At 39.8% G+C, this 6000-nt stretch overlaps 1 pseudogene; it reads left to right on the top strand.

The window, feature by feature from the left end:
- The first annotated feature begins 274 nt into the window (after positions 1-274).
- On the top strand, positions 275-5777 carry LOC122305095 (annotated as a pseudogene).
- The last annotated feature ends 223 nt before the right edge of the window (positions 5778-6000 follow it).

Here is a 6000-nt window from a genome sequence, read left to right as displayed (position 1 = left end):
TATATCATTTACACAATCACAATTATAAATATTATTTTTCTTTTTTTATTAATAAAACTCTTATTTTTCGAAAGGACCGCATTTACCCAGAACGGAGCATTATTCGAATGAATATAATAATGACAAATGCAGCGTTTATTTAAGGTAAAAAGACAATTTTGAGATGAAAAAAAAAAAAAACAATTTTGAGAGTAGGCGGCAAAGGGAAATAGTAGAATAGAAGCAGGGTTTTAAGGTAATTGCAGAGCGAGAAGACACCTCACAGTAAAACCTAGACCAGACTCTTACATAACACATACGAGAAGCAAACAAAGAACCGTTGTTCATGGCATCCTTCCCGATGCGTGTTTACGTGTAGAAGAAAGAGATGGAGAGAGCAGAGCCTTTGCTCAGGCAACGAGAGTAGAGTGTTCTTTTGCTGTTTGTTTCTTTGGCTGTGTATCAATAATGGAGCCTTTGATGAACAAAGGGGTCTTTCTGGTTTCAATGCTCGGCAATGAAGAGATTACTGACCGTAACGATCTGATCTCTACGGAGATTTTGCCGCCTCTTGGAGCATATCGCCTTAGAGCCAACCTCAGGCTCAGGAAGTCAATTATATCGCGCTATGACCGCCGTTACAGGTTCAAACGCGATTCCTTTTCTTGGATTTTGTTTTGTTTTAGTTTACTTACAGCAATGAAATGCGCACAACTATTTTACACAGCTATTTCGTTATCTTTCCTCGATTATTTTGATTCTTGAATTATGCGCTTCATTGGTTTTTTACCTGTTATATTAATAAATTTTAACTGTGTTGTAGCCTCTCTCTTTCTGGGTTTGGCTGTATTGCCTGAGATTTGAACTACTGCTTATTTATAGTAGTAGTGTTGCACTTACAATTTACAAAGTAAACTTACACCTTGTCAGGAAAGGATAGCTTTACAAAACACGATTTTCTTGTTTGTTAGTTTGTTTGTTCTGTTGTTGTTTTTGTCTTTAAATTGTCATAATTCAGACCAGAACTGCACCTACTCGGAGGTTTTGAATGTTCTGGTTGTTCCCGATGGGAAACAGTCTGTAGCTTTTGTACCGTCTGTCTTTGCCTTTTCCTTCCCTTTCTTCTTCTTGTAATGCCAATGTGTATACTCTATTACTAATCGATCATCGTGTAGAAAAGGAAAATTGAATTTCCAATTTAATGGAGCTAATGTTTCAAACTCAGAAAATATGTAACGTACATGGCAGAATTATTCAAATTGGAAGTTTTCATAAGCTTAGCTCAGACTAAATTTGTCGTTGCAGGATATGGCAAACTTTTCTCATTGTTCTGGTCACCTACACTGCTTGGGTATCGCCATTTGAATTTGGCTTTCTCGAGAAACCACAGGGACCACTCTCCATTGCTGATAATGTTGTCAATGCATTCTTTGCTGTGGATATCATTATTACCTTCTTTGTAGCGTACGTTGATACAGCAACATCCTACCAACTCGTCGATAGTCCAAAGAAGATAGCATGGAAATATGTGCGTTCCTGGTTGGCCTTCGATGTCATATCCACAATCCCCTCGGAGCTTGCCCAGAAGTTTGTTCCTTCACATTTCAGGTCATATGGCTTATTGAGCATGCTTCGCCTTTGGCGTCTCCCTAATGTTAGTGCCCTTTTTTCCAGGTGAAGAGGATTTTCATCTTATTTATTGTGTTTCCAACTATTGAAAACAACATGAACTTGATTTTTTTTTAATCTTTGATTGATGTATTTGTTTGCCAATAGTTTGGTTCCCAGGGAAAGAAATGGTTTGTTTTAACTCAGGATTTATTTATCCTCATTACAGATTGGAAAAAGATACGAACTACAATTACTGTTGCGTTCGATGTGCAAAACTTATTTGTGTAAGCCTATTATTACTCCAGGACTATTTAGGTGAAAGAAAGGTTTCTCTCCCACTACACTATATCTTATTATGATTTGGGACATTCTTTACAGGTTATCCTTTTTACGGTTCATTGTGCTGGATGTTTCTATTATTATCTGGCAGCACATTATCATGACCCCAGGAAGACATGGATTGGAGCATCAATGAATAATTTCCTTGAACAGAGCTTGTGGATCCGCTACTTGACTACTATAAGAACCGTTGGCTCTGGTTACTTGCACTCTGTGAATGCAAGGGAGATGATCTTTGAAATATTCTATATGCTTTTCAGATTTGGATTTGCAGCATATTTGATTGGAAATATGACAAACTTGGTTGTCCGTGGCTCCAGTCTGACCAAAAAGTTTGTGAGTAAATTGTATCAGTTGACACTCTGCCGTACATATAATTTCAGATAAGGACTATAGTTCTTATACTTGCTAGTTTCCAAAGTCATTTCAAATACCCTTCCCTTTTCTTTGTTTGATCAATGTCCAGAGAGATACCATCCAATCTGCCTTAAGTTTTGCCCAGCGAAACCAACTGCCCGTTTCCTTGCAAGATCGGATGCTATCACATTTAAGTTTGAAGTTTAAGACAGACTCAGAGGGGCTCCAGCAGCAAGAGAGTCTTGATTTACTTCCTAAATCCATCCACACAAACATTTCTCATTATCTTTTCCACTCTCTTGTGGATAAGGTGTACTTGTTTCGAGGGATTTCAAACGACTTGCTTTTTCAGCTGGTATTTCATTACACTCTTGGTTTAACTTCCAGTCTTCTCTCTAAAGTGGATTTCCCCCGCTTCATTTGGTAATGCTTGCATCGCATTTTTTTTCTCTCCAACTTCTGTAGATACCAGAAATGAAAGCCGTGTATTGTCCTCCAATGGAGGATGTGATCTTGCAGAATGAATCATCCACAGACTTCTACATCCTTGTCACAGGAGCTGCGGTAATAATCCAATATATTTATTTCTTAAAATATTGAATGTTTATTTTTTTCTGTTAATGAAGTTGAATAGTGCTACACTTTTTTTAGAAGTATTATTTTTTTCCCCAATGATGGCCTCTGGTGTTTGCATTATAACAGGATCTATTGGTCCAGAAAAATGGAGTCAATCAGGCAAGTCTGATCTCCCAAATCTTCTTTAACTTTAGATGGATTCCTTTGGGGCTGAAACATATGTCATGATGTCCAGGATATACAATATGCTTACTGAAAACATAGGAAATGATTGCAGGTTGTAGGAGAGGCAAAAACTGGTGATGTCTGTGGAGAGATAGGAGTACTTTGTTACAGGCCACAACTATTTACAGTGCGGACCAAAAGGTTGAGCTAGCTACTGCGAGTGAACCGTACCACATTCTTAAATATTGTTCAGTCCAATGTTGGAGATGGGACCATAATCATGAATAACCTGCTTCAGGTCTGTAAACTTAAATTAATGCTATAATCCTTCACCAATGCAGAAATCCTTTTCCTACTTGGAATAATCTGTACCCTTTCTGTGTTTTCTAACAAATATGTAGAAATTTTAAATTGGCTGGTGTAAAGCTTTCCCATTTTCTGAGTCATCAATCAAATTTAGCATATGTTGGTTTTGTAGAATACAAGCATTTAGCTAATGTGAAGTAGTTCTGATCATATTTACAATAAAGATTAACATATTCTGCTCTACATGCCTTTCTTCTTGGTGGGCAGCATTTGAAATTAATGACCCATTAATGTCCGAAGTTCTGGTGGAGACTGAGAACATGCTAACTCGTGGCAGAATGGACCTACCTCTTAGTCTATACTTTGCAGCTCTAAGGGGGGATGACTTGTTGTTGCATCAGTTGTTGAAACGGGGTCTCGATCCAAATGAATCGGACAACAATGGCAGGACCGCTCTGGTGTGTGCTTTGCTTCTACTTATTTTATTCTCTTCTTGAAATGAGAATGCTAATATTTTATTTTTCAAATGTCATCCTTGTTTCATGTAAAATCAGCATATAGCAGCTTCCAGAGGAAGTGAGAATTGTGTGCTTCTACTACTTGATTATGGAGCAGATCCTAACAGTAGAGGTACCTTGTAGCAGCAGCATACCACATAAAATATGGCCATTGCGTTTAACTACGAATTCATCATTGTTACCAGGCATGGATTATTCTGCTGAGTGATTCAAGAAGTTATTAAAAAGTGATTAATTTAATTTTGCATGTATGCAGACTCAAACGGGAATGTACCACTATGGGAGGCAGTGCTGACTGGTCATGAAAAGGTGATCAAGGTGCTACTAGACAGTGGTGCAAACTTCAACCGTGGAGACATTGGTCGTTTTTCATGCACTGCTGCTGAGCAAAACAACTTGACATTGCTCAAGGAAATACTTCGTTTTGGAGGAGATGTCACACTTCGAAAACCGATGGAACCACAGCTCTTCATCTAGCAGTTTGTGAAGGCAACATTGAAATCGTCCAATTCCTTTTGCATCATGGCGCTGATATTGACAAGCCATAGGGGTGAAAACCGACCTCATCGGCGCGGTTTTTGGCTAAAACCGACGCCGACCGATGAGGTGAGATTCGCTGGAGCAACCGACTGTAACCGGTCGATGGGGAGAAGGAAAACTGTCCGTATCTACTCCGGCGGTTCTATGGCGGTTCACGGTCGGTTCTCGGTTCCTCTAGCGGCGCTGGTGCTCGGAGAGAGTAGAGAGAGACAGAGTTACAGAGGAGAGAGAGAGAGAGAGAGAGAGAGAGAGAGAGAGAGAGAGAGAGAGAGAGAGAGAGAGAGAGAGAGAGAGAGAACCTGTGAAACCTAGGTGAATCGGGGAAGAAGAAGAAGAATGAAGAATGAGATCAAAATGACGCCGTTTGGTTTTAAATCCAACGGCGTCGTTCTACTTATGTTTTTTTTCGTTTATCATAGATAAAACGGCGCCGTTTGCTTTAATACAAACGGTGTCGTTTACATGTGTTTTAATAATAAGAGAATCAAACGACACCGTTCCACTTAAGTGGAACGACGTCGTTTTATTTAGGTATAAATTAAAAAAATATATGTATATGCTGTCGGCCGGTTCAGCGGTTTGAGTCGGCCTCAAACCGCGACCGAACCGACGAACGTCGGTTTTGTTTATTTTCTGCTGCACGCCGACCGGTTCCCTGACAGTTCCGGCCAGTTCCTGACTCCGGCGGCCGGTATGTGTCGGTCACGACCGGTTTGTCGGTTACTTGTACACCCCTAACAAGCCAGACTCTAGTAATTGGACCCCAAGGGATCTACCTAACCAACAAGGACATGAAGACATTAAAATCCTTTTCGAATCTGCTAAAGAACCTAGAACACAATCCATTATTGTGATTCCTGAAAGGAAGAATGAAGTTCGTTTCCTGGGGGGATTGACCAACGAGCCAGCAATAAGTCCATCCCAGGTGGGCTCATTCTCAGGTAATACAAGAGATGGATCGTGGCGCCAATCCCGTCCAAGGCTCAGGGCTAACCCTGGGGAGGACTCTGGAAAGTCTGGAGATAACCCTGCAAGAGTGACAATTAGTTGCCCAGAAAAGGGAGAAGTTGATGGAAAGCTTGTGCTACTTCCGGGGAGTTTTCAGGAGTTACTTGAGATTGGTGCTAAGAAATTTGGGGTCTGGCCGAGCAAAGTCCTAAACGAAGATGGTGCTGGAATTGATGATATAGACGTTATTAGAGATGGCGATCATCTTATTTTAGTCGTTAATGTAGCCGGGTGATCCGATCAATATCGTTGTACTGAACAACATATATAAGACCGTTTCCTTCCCTTCCCACTATACTGAATAATACTCATTGTAGTTCTAGATACTGATTAATTTAAAATGCTTGAAAATATATGAATCCACTTAGGCATTTATCACTTCAAAAGCTTAAGCATCTTATACATGCTTCGTGTTCTGGATGCAATCTTGGTTGGGTACAATAACCATGAAGGTCTTACACTAGAAATTATTAGTGCTATTTGTGGAGTGTCCTCTGTTAATAATCATCCCAACTTGGCAACTAGTCATAAACACTCATTCTTCAATCATCAGCGTTTAAATATAATTTTCATATCTTACTGCCTTCCGAGTATAATTTTC

The sequence above is a fragment of the Carya illinoinensis genome, chromosome 3, assembly GCF_018687715.1.
Source record: "Carya illinoinensis cultivar Pawnee chromosome 3, C.illinoinensisPawnee_v1, whole genome shotgun sequence".
Classification (NCBI taxonomy): domain Eukaryota; kingdom Viridiplantae; phylum Streptophyta; class Magnoliopsida; order Fagales; family Juglandaceae; genus Carya; species Carya illinoinensis.
The sequence above is the reverse complement of the archived record's forward strand: the minus strand, read 5'-3'. Positions and strand labels throughout refer to the sequence as shown.